Genomic DNA, 22,263 nt, shown 5'->3' with positions numbered 1-22,263 from the left:
TCCCAAAACTGGCTGCGCTTCCAGTACAAAGAGCCACCTGTGACCGAGTGTTGCGACTGGCACATTACAAGATCCTGGACGACATCTTGAGGGATGCACTAAAGCTTGAGGCAGCTGCCACAAAGCCTCAACGGTGGAAAGGCACTGTCTAAGGCTTTCTACCACAGTCTGCTGAGGGTCTGGAACCAATGTAAACCCTCTCAGATGTATGCAGAGAATGGCATGAAATGTGAATTTCAGTCAGGTGATGATCCCATTGCACAAAACTGTAGGACTCATCTCACTTAGTTTAACAGCCCCAGCTTCTTTAATCTATCCATGTAACTGAAGTTCCTCAGCTCTGGAACCATTCTCATGATTCTTTTCTGAATCTTCTCTTAACGCATTTGTCATCATTGGCATCCTTCCATCAGTGTAAGATGATGGGCATGCAGCAGATCAGTTGGAGATGGGATAGTGCACTTTTGCTGATGGCTGAACAGACCACTCCGTGAGAGGCAGATTCTGCCACAAGTGTTCCACATGAAGTGCTCATTGTGGGATATTGTTTTTGGTGTTGGGACTTGTTACCAAGCCACTGTGGCCACTCATGGTAGCGCACACTGGTCCACAAATGATGTTGTATAACTAACCTGCAGTGTGTAACATATGAAATGTAGCAAAATGCTGGGAGTCTGGAATTAAAAACAGGAAAATCTTGGACACTCATCAGGTTAGCATCTGTGGGGAAACTAGCAGTTCAGGCCAATGATCATTGGTGAGAACACAAATGTAACTTTGGTGAGGATAGAAGTAAAATATATTTGAGCGTGTAAATTGTGAGAGCTGTAAGTGGAGACTATAATTGCTATTACCTCATTGTAAACGAGAGCAGAGAGAAGACTAAAGACAGTTAGCCAGGAAACAGCTAGAAGGGACACGAGTGTGTGTGGTTTCTAAACCAATAAATTTCTCTATCTTCATTAATCTTCCATCTTTTCAACTTCTGTTTCTGACTCTTTCCTCATTCTGTTAACACCAGTTCTCAGAATCTCAGAATAATATTTGAGGATTGCTGTGCAGCACATTGTTCAGAGGTGGTGTGACATCTGCGCTGCATGCTTCCACCATACCTTCTGTTCTTTTTGCCCCTTTCCATGTCAAGGTATGCTTTACATACCTGTGAAGTGTTTTGGTTAGTTATTTTCCTGGGGAAGTTATTCCAGTCTTTTATGGTATTTGAAATGAAGCTGTTCAGATATGATTGTGTGTAACATTGGAGAGGCTGGTGTTGGTGTTTTTACTCTTGCAGTGGATTACTTGTTTAACACATGGTGGAATATCAATAGCAACTTCATGGTGAGCTGCTTTGTTGAACAGTGTAAGCCTACTCCGCTGTCTTCATTGTCATGTAGGCCTCTCCAGAGAGTTCATCATAGACATAACACTGGATGTCTAAGCATAGTAATTGAAGACAAACCGTTCTGTCAAACTATTTCCAGTTTGTTTCCAAGGTGGGTTTGGTAGGAGTCCCATACTGTTGCTGCATACTCCAGTTTGATATTGTACCAAAAGCCTTGACTTATGTTACATTTGGTTAGATTTCTCCTTAAAGATCCTAGGATTTTGTTTGCATCATTTACAGCATGTTTTATGTGGTAACTTGAGGAACAGCACCTCATCTTTCAACTTGGCACTCTTCAGCATCTTGACTCAACATTGACTTCAGCACCTTTAGATCATCATGTTCTGTTTTGCTTTGCTGGGTTGGTCTTGTCTCTTTCTCCCTTCATGTTGCACTCAGATGGTTGCTATGTAGCCATTCATGCCTTATTATATATCTGTTTCATTACTATAAAATAATAAGTATTATATTTGTTTCTCAATGGTAACACTCTCTGGCTGTTGCTTCATGAAATCTTCTGGTATTTAATCTCTCCTGCCCTCCACCCAATCGCAGACCTTCCTTTTTGTTCTTCCTACCCCTTCTCAGTTTTCACTGGCTTAAAAATTCCTACATTTCTATCTTTCTAAAGTTCTGATGAAAACTCATCACTACCTGAAACATTAACTCAGCCTGACCTGAATTTTTTCACTTTTTTTTTTGTTTTTCACTTCAGACCTCCAGAATCTGCTGTATTTTGGCTTTTTTTTAATGGTTAACCATATGGTTAAAGAAATGGTTTATGTGGTGATGTCCTGCCATTTGTCAGCAAAATACAAGCTCATTTTTCTGGGTGTAAGATCTCATTAGGTTATCTTTAATATTGCCACCCCTCTTTCTTTTCTATTTTTTCTGAACATTTCGTATCCAGGAATATTTAATCCCCAAGCCTGCCTTTCTTTGAGCCAGGTCTCTGTTATAGTCACAATATCATATTTCCACATGGCAATCTGTGACTATAGCTCACCAATCTTATTTACCACAGGCCGTGCATTTACGTACATGCACAGCAACCCTAATTTAGACTTTATTACTTTCTCCCATACTCAACCCACTTAATCTTCTACTATTTCCCCTTTGTCCACTCATAACAAATATCGAACTATTCCCTTCTCCAGAACTCCTTAGTGTCTAACTTTACGCACCTCGTTCCTTTTTTTCCCCTCATGTGCTGGTGCCTATCCCCAGCGAATTTAGCTTAACCATCACCAGACACACTAGGGAAGCGATTGTATTTGACATGAAGGATTGACTTGAAGAGTTCACCTGACATGCATCATAAACTCTTTTTGTTTCATCATATTCTTTGTCTCCAACCACATCCACTAATTGGCCACTTACGGAGCTCAATAAGCCTGAAGGTGCCTGGGCCATCCAACGCCTTCCCCACCCGCTCTGGAAAATTTCAGACAGGTTGGGTGTGGGTGGGTAAGTGGAATGAATCCAGCCCCGCAGGATATTACCCCAGCCTTTAAAATAATTTATGGGGGAGAATAAAATCCAGCCAATGAGGTTCTACAAGAGGTATCCTACAAGAGGCAGCCAATCTGCAACAGTAATTTTACATCCGGGTGGCAAATTGAAAATCAACCCCATAGGCCGGGATTTTGCAGCGCCGTCGTGGTGGGACCGGCCGTGGGAGATTCAGCGGCCCAGCCAAAAACCCATTGACTTTCGGCAGGGATGGACTATCCCAGTGGTGGGTAGGGCCAATAAGTCTCGCCCATCGTCTTTCATATTTGGCCTAACAAAACCTTTAATCACCTTACAAAGACTCCAAGCTAAGCCAAATTCTGACAATCTACCATCTAGATAAGCTTCTTTTCATTTATTCATTGGATATGGACATCACTGGTTCGGGCAATGCTTATTGCCCATTCCTAATTGCACTTCAGAAGGTGGCGGTGAGTCAACTTTTTGAACCACTGCAGTCCATGTGGTGTAGGTACACCAACAGTGCTCTTCGGGAGGGAGTCCCAAGAATTTGAACCAGCAACGGTTAAGGAACAGCGATATCGTTCCAAGACATGTTGGTGCGTGAGTTGGAAGGGAACTTGCAGGTTCCCATGCATCTGCTGCCCTTGTCATTCTGGGTGGTAGAGGTCGTGGGTTTGGAAGGTGCTTTCGAAGGAGCCTTGGTGAGTTACTGAAGTGCATCTTGTAGATGGTACACACTACTGCACTAGTGTGTCGGTGGTGGATGGGGTGCCAATCAAATGGGCCACTTTGTCCTTGATGGTGTTGAGCTTATTGAGTGTTGTTGGAGCTTATCCAGGCAAATGGAGCGTATTCCATCACACTCCTGACTTGTGACTTGTAGATGGTGGACAGGCTTTGCGGAGTCAGGAATTGAGTTACTCGCTGCAGGATACCCAGCCTCTGTCCTGTTCTTGTAGCTGCTACTCCAGTTCAGTTTCTGGCCAATGCTAATCCACAGGATGTTGACAGTGAGGGATTAAGTAATGGTAATGCCATTGAATGTCAAGAGGAGATGTTTAGATTGTGTCTCGTTGGAGATTGTCATTGCCTGATACTTGTGTGGCATGAGTATTACCTGCCACTTATCAGGTCAAGCCTGAATGTTGTCCAGTCTTGCTGAAAGTGGACATGAACTACTTCAGTATCTGAGAAATCACAAATGGTGCTGAACATTGTACAATCATCAGTGAACAACCCCACTTCTGACCTTATGATGGGATGAAAGTCATTGATGAAGTAGCTGAAGATGGTTGGGCTGCGGACACTACCCTGAATAACTTCTGCCGTGATGTCCTGGAGCTGAGGTGACTGACCACCAACAACCACGACCATCTTCCTTTGTCCTAGGTATGACTCCATTCAGCGGAGTGTTTTCCCCCGATTCTCAATGACCCCAGTTTTTCTCGGGCTCCTTGATGCCGCAATCGGTCAAATGATGCCTTGATATCAAGGGCAGCCACTCTCACCTCACCTCACGAGTTCAGCTCTTTTGTCCATGTTTGAATCAAGGCTGTAACAAGGTCAGGATCTAAATGGTCCTGGCAGAACCCAAAGTTGGCATCAGTGAGCAGGCTATTGCTGGGTATGTGCTACTTGATATCACATGGAATCACATTGGCTGAAGACTGGCTCCCAAAGGATGCCCGGCAAACCCTATCATGTTTGTCAGTGGCCTAACAGGAGGGGGCCCCCCGTGACAGGCACGCGTTGCCTGATCAAGGGACCTGACATCAGGAGCTGAAGGGACACTGAAAGCTACTCCCCTGGCCTTGCTTTCAAACTCCCTGCTCTGCCTCGGCAACAAACCCTTCACCACACCTGACATCCCACCCTACTCGCCTGTGTCCAGGGATCCAGCATCAGTCCAACTCTTGGGCAGGATTTTCACCTTCCGAGGTCCTTGTTCCCATGGGAGGCCCTACACTTATAATTGCCTGAGTGTACTTGAGCTGCTACTGTGTATAAACATACAGATTAGAAGAAGGCCATTCGACCCCTCGAGCCTGCTCTTTCATTCGATAAGATCATGGCTGATCTGATTGTGACCTCAACTTCACATTCCAGCTACTCCTGATAACCTTTGACTCCCTTGTTACTCAAGAATCTATCTACTTCTGCCTTAAAAATATTCAATGCCCCTGTCCCTACTGCTCTCCGGTGAAGGGAATTCCACAGACTCAGGACCCTCTTGAGAGAAAAAAACTTCTCATCTCCATCTTAAATGGGAAACCCCTTTAGTATTAAACTGTGTCCTCAAGCTCTAGTCTCTCTCAAAAGGGGAAAAATCCTCTCAGCATCCACTCTGTGAAGGCCACTCAGGACCTTATATCAGGTGATCAACAAGATCACATCTCATTCTTCTCAATTCCAGTAAATATAGACCCAACCTTTCCTGATAAGATAACCCCTTGATCCCATAAATCAGTCGAGTGAACCTTCTCCGAACTGCTAATGCAATTATGCCCTTGCTTAAATAAGGAGACCAAAACTACACAGTACTCTAGGTGTGGTCTCACTGACACTCTGTACAACTGTAGCAAAACATTCATCTATTTCCCTTGCAATTAATACCAACGTTCCATTTGCCTTCCTATTCATTTGCTGTACCTCCACAACAACCTTTTGTGATTCATGTACCAGACACCCCGCTTCCATTGTAGCGATCACAGCTCTGTAATCTCTCTCTATTTCATTAATTTGCTGCTTTTGTATTCTTCCTGCCAAAGTTGTCAAGTTCACATTTTCCCACACTATGCTCTATCTGCCATTTTTTTTGCCCACTCACTTAACCTATCTATATCCCTTTTCAGAATCATTATGTTCTCTTCGCAACTTACTTTCCGATCTATCTTTGTGTCATCAGCAAATTTAGCAACCATACATTTGGTCCCTCCATTAAAGACATTGATGTAGATTGCAAATGGTTGAGGCCCCAGCACTGATCCCTTTGACATTCCACTAGTTACATCTTGCCAACCCAAAGATGACCAATTTATGCCTGCTCTCTGCATCCTGTAAACCAACCAGTCCTCTATCCATGCTAATGCATTACCCTGTACACTATGACCTCTTGTATGGTAAACTTTTGATGTGGTGTGAGGCTCCCATTGGTTCTCCAACCTGTGGTGGTGGATTCTGTGGCCCTTGAGCTTAATTCTGCCCATGATCTCCACATTCGCAAGCAACCCCAGTTTCCACAGGGCCTGTTTTTTCAGGTATGGTCACTTTTATACTTTTGCTTTGAAGGATTTTTTTAAATGATCTAGTTTCAGATTTATTGGATGGATTATCCTGGTGCACTCTGGGCAAGGTGACCAACCATGCCACCTTTTCCAGGGCTGTCCTGAAAGAGTTGTCTGCACTGAGAGTTGGTGGGTGAGAGAGTTTTAAGGGTTAATTTCTAACTAAAGTCTAGTTATTTCTTTAATTTAGCAATGAACTAAAAATTACTCTTTAAGTTAAGAGAAGTTAAGCTTTATTCCATCCTTAAAACTGTGATATAGAAGCTCTCTGAGAGCAGTTGCAGCTAGTTAATTAGATAGCTGGCCTAAACTGGTTATCAGAAGCTTGAATCAGTAATCAGGGAGCATAAAAAGAGGCCTTCCTCAGCGCTGCCTTGTCTGCACTTGTTTTGCCCCCGATTTCTTCTTTTGCTGTTCCCGGCATGAACTTCCTTCGTTTCCGTGTGTCTGCCCTGCATGTAAATAGTTTTGATCCTGGAACGCATTCCGGCTGAATTGACGAACTGGAAGCGATAATCCCTCACTCCCCACTCTTTCGGGTCCGCACCCCGTCTCCTCTTTCGGGTCCGCACCCCGTCTCCTCTTTCGGGTCCGCACCCCCCCCTCTCCTCTTTCGGGTCCGCACCCCCCCCCTCTCCTCTTTCGGCTCCGCATTTCCCCCCCTCTCTTTCGGGTCCGCATTCCCTCCCTCTCCTCTTTTCGGTCCGCAGTTCCCCCTCTCCTCTTTTCGGTCCGCATTTCTCCCCTCTCTTTTCGGTCCGCATTTTCCCCCCTCTCCTCTTTTCGGTCCGCATTCCCCCTTCTCTTTCGTGTCCTCATCCCACCCCTCCCCCTCTTACCGTAAAGCTCCATATCCCTGTGCCAAGGTGTCCTTAAATTTTTTTTCGGTACTTCATCACCGTGACTCTGGGTGACCGAGATGGAGGTTTATTCGGGGCAGGTTGGGCGGTGGGAAAGTAATTCGAACTCTTGACTTTGAGACAAAGGAAAATCGGGTGCGGCGATCAACCGGCAGCTAATTCAATATCGCTCGTTTACACTGAGCCAAAGTTACAATTACACCTGCTCTGCAAGAAATACAGTTTTTGTTTGTTCTGTTTTAATGTATAAATGTAGTGGAATTGCAGTTTTAATCATCACACAATATGATATTTCAAAGCGTAAGAGTTAATTTGTGATGCATGCTGTACCTGACAACTTGCCCTTAAATATGGTTACAATATTTCTTCAGCAACTACCTCATGAGGAATAACAAGCTGATGTTTATCTCTGCTTGGTGGAGAGAGCCATCAGTTTTCCCAAGAGGCGCTTCCGTTGCCTGGAACGCTCAGGGGGTGCATTCCAGTACCCCCCAGATCGGGTCTCTGTGAATGTGGTAGCATGCTGCGCTCTGCACAATCTTGCGCTGGAAAGGGGGGGATGCAATTGACGATGAAGACCTTGACGCAGTGGATGAGGCTGCACATGCTGAATCCAGCAGTGGCTCAGAGGATGAGGAAGCACGGGACAATGAGGGGCAGGACTCCAACACGCTACTACACCAAGGAGGCAGGGACAACCGGGACGCTTTAATCCAACGAACCTTCAGCTAGCGCCACACACGTGGGTCTGCAGGACCAGCATTGCCTGGCGCTTCCACACGTAGCACTTAGGTGCTACATCTTCTACCTCATCAGCTGCAACTAAGGGCTTAGTACAGAAACATCAGTGTCCACTCAAACACTCATGATATGTCTGTCTGTGTCTGTGAAACATACAAATGCAGCACAAAGGAAACACCCTCAGCCATGCTCAGAAAAGTGGACTTTATTGCCACCAAAATGAATTACAAACGTCGCTCTGACGCAGATAATGATATATTCCCTAATCTAGGGCCAACACAAAATCACCAGTGACAAACCTGTGGAGTGCCTAACGTTCCTTATGCTTACATTTGCGGGTTGCTACGTCTTGGTGCTGCCCCATTACTCCGAGTGGCTTGTGAGACAGCCTGCTGACTCTGCTGTCCTGTTGGCCTCGATGACCTTGGCGGGCATCCTCTGGCCCGTGGAGCTTGTGCTGGCCCCGCCTGGGAGGGAGTGGCCAGTTCCAGAACTCCCCAGTTGTCTCAGTCTTAACGGATGGAACGGTCACTGGCAGAGGGGCGGAGGAGCTGCTGCCCTCATCTGGAGCGCCCTGAGAGGAGCTCGCAGCGATGACAGGCAGCTGCTGCACTGACGTGAGGTCACATTGGACCTCCCTGCTCAGCGCAAAGGAACGGGCACTAAGCTGCGACACTTGGTGCCCAGAACATCTCCCACATTGCCAATGACCACCTGTGGCCATTAGCGATGTGAGGGCTTGTAGGTCAGAGTGTAACCCAATCAGAAGATTCTCAATCTGCTGGAAGCCCCTCTCCATGATAGTCACCAATCTCTCAATGGAGGAAGCCTGCAGCTCTGTCCTGAGGTTCATGCCATCGCTGACACTCTGCCTGGACTCCTCCACCGCACAGACCAAGTGAAGCAAACCCCTGTGCAACCCTGCCAGATGGTCCCACGCACCCTGCCGCTTCCCCTGCAGCTGCTGCATGGCTGACATCTCCAGAGGCAAATCATCACTGCCTGACTCAGCATGTGCCTGGTCCCCTGCAGTCCCCCAGCTGCTGGCGCCATAGGCACTCTCTGTCCATGCCATCTCCTCCAGCGATTGTGAAGTGCCCTCTCCACTGTGCCCCGGGACACTAGCCGATGACATAATCCCTACCGATGCGTTTGTCGCTGCGCTGGTGCCTGGCTCGCGGAAATGATGTGACACAAGTTGCAAGTCTTGGCCCTCAGGTGTGGAGGGGGTGGGGGGCTCTGGATTTGTTGTTGATGATGCTGAAATTAACAACAAGGACAGTGCATCAATTAGCGTTCAGACTGTAACACCTTTCATCCCTTTCTCCTCCAGCCTCATAATGCGCTCAACCTTCAAGAACCTATGGAGATGAACATTGGTGGGGTGGTAAATAGTCAAGAGGAGGCCCAAACATTACACACACATACAGACAGGCTGGTCAGATGGCCTAAGGAATGCCACATGTAATGTTATGTGGATAAGTGTGCAGTTAAGCACTTGGGCAAGACAAACAAGGTACAGGAATACATGAGTAATGGTAGGACCATGGGAAGTCACGACAATTACAGGGACCTTGTTGGGCAGAACCGTTCAGGTAGCAGAAGAGGAACCTTGGCGTTTAACAAGGTCAAAGCCAAACTTGCCTTTATTAGCCGAGGAATAGAATATAGGAAATTAGAGGTCATGTTGCAGGTGCAGAAAACGCTGTCGAGGCCACATCTACACTTCTGCATTCACTTGTGATCTGCGCTTCATGGGAGGTGATGGTAGTTGAGTGGGGAGAGTGCAGAGGTTCCTGACCTGGATGCATGCTGGCCTGGAGTGTTGGAGTGAGGCGGAAACATTTCATACACTTGCGACATTTGCTGTGGAGCACAGGAGATTGACAGGTCACATTATTGACCTTCATACTGTTATGAGGGGCATAGACCAGGTGGACAGAAGGCAACATTTCACTTTGGCGCAGGGACGACTAATGCGGTGGCATTTATTTAAGTTGAGTGCCATGAGGTTGACAGGTGAGGTGCTGAGGACCTTTTGGACAGAGTAATGTGGGACGCACTGGCTGAAAGGGTGGTGGAGGTACAAACGCTCCTAAGATGCAATAAGTCTTTGGATGTGCAGCAGCGATGCGATAGTGGTCACAAGTGGGATAAGGCGACATTGGAAGGTGCTAGAGACGCGCATCCTGAAGGGGCCGAGGGACCTTTGTGTATGACCCACATGTCTGACTGTATCAGTCTGTGAATGAGCAGTGTTGCTGCATTAACGATTGCAGCAACCATCAGTGCTTTGGATGGTGGGGAGACAGAGTGGATGGGACTGTGGCCCTCAAATACCTGGCCGCTGAACCCCAGCGTCGCTGACACCTGCTGACTTGGCCATCTGCCTCCTCCCCAGCTCCATTGCCTGCTCCTCATAAGTGGTGATGTGCTGCAGCACGGCGTGCCCACCACCAGTCCGCAGACGCTCCCGGCTATTGTTCTCGGTTTTTGCCTGCAGTGCAGAGAAGAGCATTTATTGGGGCTGATTCCTCATGTACTCTGCACGCGCACCATGCACCCCAAACACAGTGGCCCATCTGAGGTCTCCAGCGGCTCCTGTTCGTACTACTGGTGATCAGTCACCAGTAGATAGTATGGCTGCTCCCAACCCCCTCCCCGAACGGCCACCTTTGACACATTTGGCGTCCATCATTTTGAATAACACACGGGTCTTAGCGCCCATGGCAAGGAGGCGCAACTAGGTGTGGCGCCGAGGCCAACAGACAGATAAGCCTGGGAACCACAAGGGTTGGGAGGGCCTCAAAGGGCTAAGGCTACCTGCTGGGTAAAATGGCCACGGCCATTTCTCAACCATACTCACCCTTCCAGAGCACAACAAATCATTGAAGCACTTGCGGCACTGTGTTCCTGTGTGCCACACAGCATCTTGAGAGCTAACAGCCTCTGCCACCTCCTGCCATGCCTGCCTGGTCACGTGGGGTCTCTCTTCCTCCCATCCTCTGGAAACAACACCTCCCAACGGTTTGACACCTCTTCCAGGAGTGCAGCAAGGCAGGCATCGGAGAACCGAGTGGCACATTTGACCCCTGCTGGCCTACCCTGCAGCGTGCCCCCCTGCTCCCCTGCCCTCACCCCTTCTGGTGCCCGGTCGCTGGCCATGGTGAACAGCCTAAAGGAGGCTGCCTGGCCTTTCTTTATACAGAGTGTCGATTCCCCATTGGAACCGGTGGTCTGAACATGCCGCTGCAGATTAGAATTTCCAGCTGGACACGGGAGTCTGAAACGTGTTGGGTGGGCCTTAATTGGCCCGCCCGTGCAAAATGGCAGTGCTGCCCGTTTCCCCGGCGGCGATCGTCTCCGTGCCCGCTGCCGATTGGGTCGGGCCCGCCCGCTCGACAAACAGAAAATTCAGCCTCCAGTGAAGAGAATGAAATGGAATATCAGACTGACGTAGAACAGAGAGTTGATTTAATAACGCCCATTAAATCTGTGTTTCTTCGTCAACTTGTGCAATTCCAGACATTTACAAGTATTATCTAAAATTATGAATTCGCTCACACCTCATTCGTCCGGGTGGTCCATAATCACCCAAGTAATTCTTCTCTCATTCCCAAAGAGCCCTGGAACAATTTTCATATATAAGGACATTTGGAAAATTGGAGGCAGAGCCTCTGTTAGCTCCTCTCTGACTTCCTTTCATAGTCCAGGTTACATGACATCGGATCTGGTGACTTAGTCACCTTGAGCTCTGCTATGATTTTCTTATAAAATCTGTATTTTTCCACAGTTGTCACCATTATTTCTTTTTCCATATTCTTCTCGACCATGCCTAAACATTTATTTCCACACCACCTGTATGAAAAAGGTTCCAAATATTTATGTAGTGGCTCCACCATATTCCATCACCCTCCACAATTAAAGGGCTAGAAAGAGAAAGAGGGGTTCCTTTTCATGGCATATTGGCACCAGATCTGGGACAGGGAAGATTCTCTATTGGACCGAGTAATGGGAATGAACCAGTGCAGATAAGAGAAGGAAAAGAAAGGGAACACACCAAGGCAATAGTGACCATAAGATGATGATAGAGAAGGACATAATCACAGACTCAGAATTTTAACGGCACAGAAGGAGGCCCCCATCATGTCTGCACTGGCTCTCCAAATGAGCATTATGGCCTAGTGCCATTGCCCTGCCTTTTCCCTGTACCCTTGCACATTATTTGAATAGAAACAATCATCGACCGCCCTCTCCAATGCTTCAATTGAACCTGCATCCACCACACTTCCAGGCAGTGCATTCCAAACCCAAACCACTTGCTGTGTGAAAAAGCTTTTCTCAAGTCACATTTGCTTCTTTTGCAGATCACTTTTAATCTGTGCCTCTTCATTCTTGATCCTTTTACGAGTGAGAACAGCTTTTCCCTATCTACTCTGTCCAGCCCCCTCATGATTTTGAACATCTCCATCAAATCTCCTCTCAGCCTTCTTTTCTCCAAGGAGAATAGTGCCAACATCTCAAATCTATCCTCAGAGCTGAAGTTTCTCATCACTGGAAACATTCCTGTGAACCTCTTCTGCACTCTCTCCAATGCGATCACATCGTTCCTAAAGTGTGGTACCCAGAACTGTGCACAATATCCCAGATGAGGTTTAATGAGTGTCTCATATAAATTCAGCACAAACTCCTTTCTCGTTTACAATATGCCCCTATTAATAAAACCCAGCATACTATATACTTTATTAACTCTCTCCACCTATCCTGCCTCCTTCAATGATCTCTGCACATATACACCCAGGTCTTTCTGCTCCTGCCTGCCCTTCAAAGCTTCACCCCTTATTTTATATTGTCTGTCCATGTCCTTCCTAACAAAGTGCATCACCTCATACTTCTCAACACTGAACTTTATCTGCTACATCCATGGACCATTACTCTCTGTTTCCTATTTCTCAGCCAATTTTGTATCACAATTATGATGAAAGCCAGATTAATCAATTTGAAAAAGGCTGATTTTGAGGGGCTGAGAATTGAACTTGGGGATAATAAAATGGGCAACAGAATTGACAAACAACAATGGAAAACATTTCGAACAGTGTTCAACAGAATACAGGAAAGATACATTCTGCTAGACACGAAAGTACTAAATCAGCACTAGAGAGACTCCATGGATCCATGAAGACATAAGGGGGCAAATGTGCATTAGGAAAGAGGCATATGTTAAGTCCATGGGCAGCAGAGGGTGCATGACAGAAGGAAATATAAAGTGATTAGGAGAGAAATCAAAAAAAAATTAGAAAAGCAAAGAGGAGCCCTATAAAAGTAAATTATCAAGGAAGGTAAAAAATAAAATATTTTACAGGCACATAAATAAAAATATGAAGGCTGGGATGGAAATAGATAGGTATAGTTAAGGTATAGATAGGATAATGCCACAGATAAGGATAGAGACAGGGCAGAAATATTAAATGATTACTCGACACCCCGGGCTTTATAGCTCATAATGAATGCATGTAGAGAATACTAAATGTATCATAATTGTATTGAAACACCTCAGAGTGCAACAGGATGTATGTCGATAACTCCAATACCATTGCACTGTGTGACTGTCTCTAATGACCATATTGAAATGACTGTAATATTCATTGATTGTTTTGAAACACCTCATGATCCATGTGTAAAATTTGAATCTAATTGCACTTTTTCTGATGGCGATTTAGAAATGTTTTATAATGTCCTTTCAGATATTTTATGAATAAAGTATATTTTTCTGAAAAAATTAAATGATTACTTAATTTCAGTGTTTAACAGGGAGCTAGAAGAGGTAGATATGATATTGATTGATGATCTAAGTCTTCAGGTAAATGCAATTAAAATAAGAGAAAAGGGATCTAATCAAACGCAAAGAGGATAAAACCTTGTCCCAGTAGATTCACACCCACACATTTAAAATAAAGCTAGGGAATAGATAGCAGAGGTATTACTGCAGATTTAAAATATCTTGTTTAGGAAAAGGTGTAGTGCTAGAGGGCTGGTGGATAGCAATTCCTATGCTTAAAAAGGCAGGACAGAATGTACCCAGGAAATAGTAGATCAGTCAACTTAATGTTGGTGCTAGAAGAAATAATGAAATCCCTACTAGAGAGAGGAAGAACTTCTAACAAAAAAAATGAATCATTAGCATGGATTTCAAAAGGGAAAATCTTTCTTGACCAAAGTCATGAATTTTTTGGAGTAGGTAACAGAGACAGTAGACAATGGTAATGTAGTAGATGCAATTTACCTGGATTTTTCAAAGGGTATCTGTGTTAGGAAGGGGATGGGGTGAGGAAGAGGAGGTATGAAAGTGGGGAGAGGGGGGAGTGGTGGTGAGGAAGAGTGGGATGAGTTTGAGAAGGTGGGAGATGGGGTTAAGGATGAGGGTGAATGAGGGGTAGGGGAATGGGTGGGTGAGGAGGAGGGGGAATGGGCAGGTGAGGAGGATGGGGATGGGTGGGTGAGAAGGAGACATATGGGGTAAGAAGGAAGGGAATGAGAGATGAAGGGGAAGGGGCATGGTGAGGGTAAGGAGGAGGGTGCGATGGGGAGCTGAGGGGGAGGGGGAATCTGGAGGCTGAGGAGGGGGAGATGGGGAAAAGTGGGATGTGGTGAGGAGGAGGGAGGAGGGGGATGGCTAAAAGTGGGATGGGTTGAGGTGGAGGGAGGATGGCGTGAGGAGGGGGATGGGGAAAGGAGGAGGGGCGAATGGTGGCTTAGGAGGAGGGGTATGGGGCTGAGGAGGAGGTGAGTTGGGGTGTTGAGGAGACAAATTCAGGAAAATCAGCGAGAAATACAAGGCAAAAACAAAGATAAAAACAAAAAAGGGTCATGAGGACTCGAAACATCAATTCTTTTCTTCTCCGCCGATGCTGCCAGACCAGCTGAGTTTTTCCAGGTAATTCTGTTTTTGTTTTAAGAAATACAAGGCAATTGACAAGAAACTATTTTGTATATAATAAGTTAGACTTGGTTATAAAAATTACACTTTTAAAGTTTGCAGATGCTACTAAACTTGGCAGCGAGCTGAATAGTGAAGAGAAGAGTAGCTGACTTCAGGAGCATATGGACTGGTGAATTGGACAGGCTCAAGGCAAATGAGATTTAATGTGGATAAGTGTGAAGTGATGCACTTCCATAATGGAAAGATGTAGAGACATCATAACCTAAATGGACTTATTTAGACAGGGCCAGTCTTAATGTTGGTTGACTGCCTGGGGAGAGCCTGATAATACTGAAATCAACCTCTGCAAAGAATTTGGCTAACTCCAAAATCTGTTTCTAACTAACACTAGTGCTAGTTAAATAGAACAAATTTCTGGTTTCTGAACACATGGATAACACTCAACACCCTGTTACCTCACATCAGTGGTGAGCAGTCAACAGTTGTAGCTTAGAAAATGACATTAGTGATCGAATATGGGAGAGGACAGACTATCTTCACTTGTGACCCTGTCTATCGAAAATGATGTGATTCAAAATATCTTGGTGAATAAGGTTTTTTTAAAATCGGCATTATTATTTATTAGTTCAGTGTTTAATGTGTAGATTATTTGCCACTTAAATGCAATGTTATTCTTATAACTTAAATAATAGACAAGCGAAGAAAAACTTCCAAGATTGCAGTTTTCTTTCTGAAACTTTCACTAAATACCACTACATACAACTCAAAGGGAATCAAAATATACATTTGTCCAGGCCAGAATTTTCCTAAAGGAACATAGGAACAGCAGAGGGGGTACTTAGCCTCTTGAAGCTGTTCTGTCATTCAGTGAGATCATAGCTGAGCTTCGATCTAACTCCATATACCTGCCTTTTCCCTTATCCCTTGGCTGACAAATATCAATCTATCTCTGACTTGAAATTCAAAATTGATCTAGCATCGATTGCCATTTGGGGAAGAGAGTTGCAGACTTCTACCAGTCTTTTCATCTTGAAGTATTTCCTCGTTTCACTCCTGTAAGGTCTGGCTCTATTTTCCGGAATAACTTCCATCATTTCTTACTTTGTTATTTAGTCCTTCCCGCTCCTCTAGTACCTTTTCTTATTCATCCTCAACGTACACATATCTTTCTCTAGATACTCAACTCATCATCATTCCCACACTCATCACTACTCACAGCCAGAATCTCCCTGCACCTTCCCAACAGCATGTTTGTCCTAACCACATTCTCTGGCTTCTGATCTACTGGATCTTCTGTATTAGGCATTAGTGTTTGATTGAATGAAATGGTGGGGAGGTTCAAGAGGCTTAAAGGCCTACTCCTGTTCCTGTAGCTTCCCATTGTCGTGGCTTTATCAGTGTCTTTACAAGTGTTCTCCCTGTTGTCAGTGCATCCTCTATTATTTTATGTGTTTGGTTTCCTCCTGCACTTATTTCTGTTTCCTGCTGACTCTGTCTGTTGGTAAAAATCCCCGACACAGTTCTCCAGTGATTCCCCCCTCAATATTGAATACCAGCCCGTCCACTGACCGTTTAGCCAATTAGTCCTGTATTATTCACTCTGCTTTTCTAATTAGCTTTTCAATCGCTTCCTTCCATTCGTTCACGTCCACTCCTGTCCAAGACCCAAAGGCTCTCCCTTCAAGTTCTTTGCAGCTGAGATCAGCAATTTGCTCATCATTTTACTATTGACTTTTGTGCTCTTTCATGCTGGAAAATCAAAGCTTTTTGAGTCTATTTTTGGACTTCCATCACTCTACAATGTGTTAACATTTGAATTTTGTATATTCCAAGACAGTACATCTGATGACATGTTCTCGAAAAATTACTGAGTAACATTATGAAGTGTTTGTTTCAGTTTCTGCTATTAAATATATCACATTTGCATAATTAGTTAAAATGTTTATCAGCCAATCAAAGCAGAAAACCGTCTGTCACTGGGAGCATTTAATGGATGCACCCAGGATGGAGAATGGAGTGATGTAATAGACCTTCTCAAAACTGGTGTGGAGATATTTTGCTGTTTACTTATTTAACCCACAAACTCCTCAAGTGTGCACATCTACCAAATAGCAGGTATAGGTGAGGTGAGGGTGACTGCCCTTGACATCTCAGCTCCAGGGCATCATTGCAGGAGTTCCTTAGGATAGTGTCCTAGGCCAAACCATCTTCAGCTTCATCAATCTATTTCCTTCCATCATAAGGTCAGAAGTGGGGTTGTTTGCTGATGATTGCACAATGTTCAGCACCATTCGTGACTTCTCAGACACTGGAGAAGCCCATGTCCAAATGCAGCAAGGCGTGGATAATATCCAGGCTTGGGCTGACAACTGGCTAGTAACATTTGCACCACACAAATGTCAGGCAATGACCATCTCGAACCAGAGAGAATCGAACCATCACCCCTTGACGTTCAATGGCATTACCATCACTGAATTCCCCACTATCAACCCCTTGGGGTTTACCATTAACCAGAAACTTAATTGGACCAGCCATATAAATACTGTGGCTAGAAGAGCAGTTAAGAGACTAGGAATCCTGCGATGAGTAACTCACCTCCTGACTCCCCAAAGCCTTTCCACCATCTTCACGGCACAAGTCAGGAGTTTGATGGAGTGTGACCCACTTGCCTGGATTAGTGCAGCTCTCACAACACTCAAGAAGCTTGACACCATCCAGGACAAAGTGGCCCGCTTGATTGGCCCCGCATCCATAAACATTCACTCTTTCCATCACCGATGCACATCAGCAGCAGTGAGTACCAACTACAAGATGTTCTGCAGGAATTCACCAAGGCTCCGTAGACTGCACCATCCAAACCCATGAACACTACCATCTAGAAGGGCAAGGGCAGCAGATAGTTTGGAACACCACCACCTGGAAGTTCCCCTCCAATTCACTCACCATCATGTCTTGGAAATATATTGCCATTCCTTAACTCTCAGTGGGTCAAAATCCTAGAGCACCCTCCCTAAAAGCACTGTGGCTGTACTTGCACCACATGGACAGCAGCGGTTCAAGAAAACAACTCACACACTTAGCCCTTCTATGTGTCCTTGCTGGCTTATTATGTCATCTTCACAACTCACTTTCCCATCTTTGTGTTATCAGCAAATTTAGCAATCACACTTTCAGTCGTTTCATCCAAGCCATTGATATAAATTGTAAACAGTTGATGCCCCAGCACTGATCCCTATGACACTCCACTCGCCACATCTTGCCAACTCAAAAATGACCCACTATGCCTGCTCTCTGCTTCCTGTTAGCTATCTAATCTTCTACCCATGCTAATATGTTACGCCCGACACCATGAGAAATTTCTTCGCTCATAGGATTGTGATGATTTGCAATTCTCTACACCAGAAGGTTGTGGAATCAGTGAATGTATTTAATACTAAGGACAGATTTTTGATCTCTCCAGGAATCACAGCATATGGGGAATGGGCAGGAAAGTGGAGATGATGCAGAATATCAGCGATGATCATATTGAATGATGGAGCAGTGTCTGGGCCCGATCGTCTACCCCTGCTCATGGTTCTTGTGTATTTCTGGTCTAATCAAATCAATTCATTAATAAGAAACACTGATCTCAATCATTAAGCTTGTCACAGTGGGTTCTTAAATGGCTTAAGACTGGAAAATTAAAAGAGACAGATGTTCACAACTGATTTGTCAAATAACGTTTGAGTGATAATAGAGAAAAAAACGTATAACATGAAGTATTTGCACTTATGTTATTAAAGAGTAAGAAACGGATATGAAGGGTGTGGAATATGAGGAAAGTTGAAAACATTTGACAACAAAATGAGGAAAATCAGAAAGTAATGGTTCATGTGTGGAATGTGTTTTTAAAACCTATAGGAAAGAGAGATCAGAGATGTTAAACTATAATTTTCCCATCAATGTGACGTAAGAGGTTGACATACATTTTCACGAAAGGAGGGATTACGGTCAAGTGCTCAATGGTGGAGTTTCCCAACGCCTGTCCTTTATCAGTGTGAGGCCTTGGAGAGGCTTCTGGAATGTAATTAAACATCAAGTCCTCTTTTTAGATCAAGTGCTGCTTCTACTGTATATTTTAATAACAGTGCTTGGCAGCAAAGGTTTTGCACTGATTCATCTCAAACACGCTGATGTCCCACCACCTTCCGCCTGTGGAGCAACATTACAGGCAGGAAGGTCACCGGGTTCCTGCAGTTCACAGCTTATTCTACCCAGTATGTTCTTCTCTACAATTGAGATTCTATTTGTTTCTTCTCTCCCCCTCCTTCTTTCCCCCAGCCCTACAGAGGTCCTCGCTGATCTTTCAGTTCCCAGTTCCCATACAGGGTTTACACCCGGAATGTTAACCTGGCTTCTCTCTCCACCTGTGACTGAGACCGACATCAGTTTACTGCAGGCAGGAGGCAGGGAGACAGTGTGAAATTATGGGACGGATCTGTTAGTGACCTTAAATACCACGGAATGCCAGCGGTGCAGAATTTTCCTGTTGTTATTCCATCCCGGATTGTAGAAGGGAAAGATTCTCTTAGTGAAAGTGTGGGTGGAAGTGTGGAGATGGGACATGTTGCCCGCATTGTAAAACGACACCTGTCCACCCACATAGCCCAGGAAAAACCCGATCTTCCGGGGATTCACACTCGGGGGGGTCGATGAGGGGGTGGATCTGCCAGAATAACCTGTTCCTGGTTCGAGCCACACTATCCAGTATCCAGTTTCAGGTCTCTGGTTGATCATCTTTTTACTGCTGCCATACCCTTGGAACATTCCCAGACCCAACAAGTCTTGTTTCCCACCTTCACCTCCCAGCAATGTCTCCCTTATGTAAATTGCCCTAATCGCAGGATGCAGCCCCAGATGTCAAACCTCTCCGGGCTGCCGTTTGTCGCCAAGCCTCACACTGGTCCGGTTCTCAGACAGGATGAGCCGGGGATTCGCTGTGTTCACATCCAGAGTCAGAGAGGCTGGATCTGGGGGAAAGTTAAAATAACACAGTCAGTGATTTAATTTTCTGCTCTGTTTTATTTGAATGCTTTCCTTTTAAAGATCTCACTCAGGTTGTCGTCTAAATTCTTGGAATTTGCTGTTACCTGAGAGTTTACACCCTGAGTGCCTGGAGATAAAGACACGAAATTCACTGGAAACATTGGGTGGAGGGGCGGGCTGCGGAGTGTGGGAGAGTGTGGTTGGAGAGCGTGGTTGGAGAGCGAGAGTGCTCAGTGGGGAAGGCAAACTGAATGATGGTGTGGTAAGGGGAAAGTACATTGCGGCAAGGGGAGAGTGAGCAGGGGTAAGGTGGATGGTGCAGGGATAAGTCCATTGGGGGCAGGGTAGAATATGTAAGGTGGGGGTGTAGAGTGCCCAGGGCGCGGGAGGTGGGAGAGATTGCACAGCTGGAATTGGTGCAAAGTGGTGGTGGAGAGTTTGCAGGGGGAGCAGAGTTGAGAATGGTTGAGTGCGGGGGTCGATGTTTGGCAGTGCACTGGGAGTGGGAGAGTGCAACGGTGGAGAGGAGAGGGAACAGCTGAGATAGAGAAGGGTGAAAGAAAGTATGAGCCCGGGAGTGTGCAATCTGAAATGAGCTACTGATTTGCGACCGCACATGTTGCTTTACCACTTCGGCGAATTTAACCTGTAATCTCTGGAGGCTTGACTAGCGTGTCACTCATTAATGATTTTGAGGTGAGGAGAGGTAGAAATTCACAACATCAGAGCGAAGGGAAGAAAAAAAGGAAAAAGGGAGGTGGTGAACGAATGCAGAAATGAAGAGATCCAACAATCAACCGAGGAAACTAAATTTAAAAAAAACACTCAGCAGAGGAGATTGGAAACACGGGATACACCATTTACTCCAGAGAATGTCCCAGACACTCTTAGTTGATCACAACCAGCAGCGCGATTCCAGATTGAATCGGACAGCAAGGGTCTGGTTCAGTCAGAGACAGAGTCAGAGTCAGACACCGTGGACAAGGAGTGCATGGGGAATCGGTAACAATTTTGTAAGGTAATAACTTAAATCTTCTCAATACTTATTTGAAAGAAATTCCGGTTCCTACATAACTGGATTCCAAATAAGCTGCTTGAAAACAAACTGGTGGTGGAAGGTCCAAGGGAGGTCGTGGAGAGGTAGAGTTGGTTGTCATTGGTGTATATCTGAAAACTGACCTGTTTCTGTGGATGAGGTTGACCTGTGCAACATCTGGATCAGTAATAGAGAGAAGAAAAGAATAAATCCTGGGGAGATTCCGGATACAGTGCTGAGGGGGGAATAGAAACGATTGCTGCAGAAACTCTTCTGTTGATCAAATTGGCAAATGTGGAACCAAATCAATACAGTCACACTGACAATTGAGGAGAGACATTGGAGGAGAATGGTGATGATGGCCATGTCAATGGTTATAGGATGGTCCAAAAGGATGATGAGGGTTAATGCGCTATAGTCGCTGTCATAGTACATGTTATTTGTGACAATTATTAGACCCACTGACGCTCTGATGGATGAAAATCCTGTTGTTGGTTTAAACATGTAACTGCTGGAAAATGGACATGGATTTCAGAAGTGAGCACACATTCAAGGACTTTGTTAAGGTAAGGTTGGAGATCAAGTGCAAGAACAGCGATTGATGGTCGGTATTTTTGAAATGGGCCTTATGAAAGTGGGGGAATTTGAAAATTAGCTGGACAGGAAGTGAGGAGATGCCCTCATTTACAATGTGAGCTAACATGGGAATAGGACGGGAAGTTGGATAGCAGCAGTTCAATGGGAATGTGCTTAATGGAGCTCGGAGGAGGGTCCAGAAGAGGATACAATCTCAGTAAAAAGCTGCAGCAAATACAGAGATCACAGTACAACTGGAATTCAGCTCAGACGAAAGCCAATTCCTGACCAGAACCCAGCAAAGTAGCAGAGTGAAGCTCAGAGACCAGCTGTGCATTGAAGTATTGTTCTGACCAGGAATTTATAACAAATGACGTTAAACTTGAAGCGATTGAGTGGAAGAGCAGAGTCACGGTAGCCAGTCAACACTGGGGGTGATATTGGAAATTGGTGAGGACGCAAAACAGTAGAATCACATTTTTTCAATTGTTCATGGGATGTGGGTCTGGAGTCACATGTAGGCCAGACCAGGTAAGGACGGCAGATTTCCTTCCCTAAAGGGGCATTAGTGAATCAGATGAGTTTTTAAAACAATCGGCAATGGGGCAATGTAATAGTCATCTTCAGACTTTTAATTCCAGATTTTTATTGAATTTAAATTTCACCAGCTGACATGGTGGGATTCGAAACTGACTCCCCAGAGCATAACCCTGGGTCTCTGGAATACTAGTCCAGTTACAGTACCACGATGCCACCTTTCACCCCCTTCCTATCTGCCTTCTCCACTCTCCTCCCCTCCTCCTTCCACTGACAGGGTGGATATTATGTTTTGTTCAAGTCAATGAAAGTGAATATGGGGCGGAGAGCAGAACAGCTAACCAATTGGGTACGGTCTGTATTGACTACCAACCTAAGTCCATTTATCTGGCTGGAGCATTTCT

This window comes from Cetorhinus maximus, chromosome 21, assembly GCF_964194155.1.
Source record: "Cetorhinus maximus chromosome 21, sCetMax3.hap1.1, whole genome shotgun sequence".
Taxonomy (NCBI): domain Eukaryota; kingdom Metazoa; phylum Chordata; class Chondrichthyes; order Lamniformes; family Cetorhinidae; genus Cetorhinus; species Cetorhinus maximus.
This window is presented reverse-complemented; position numbering follows the sequence as displayed.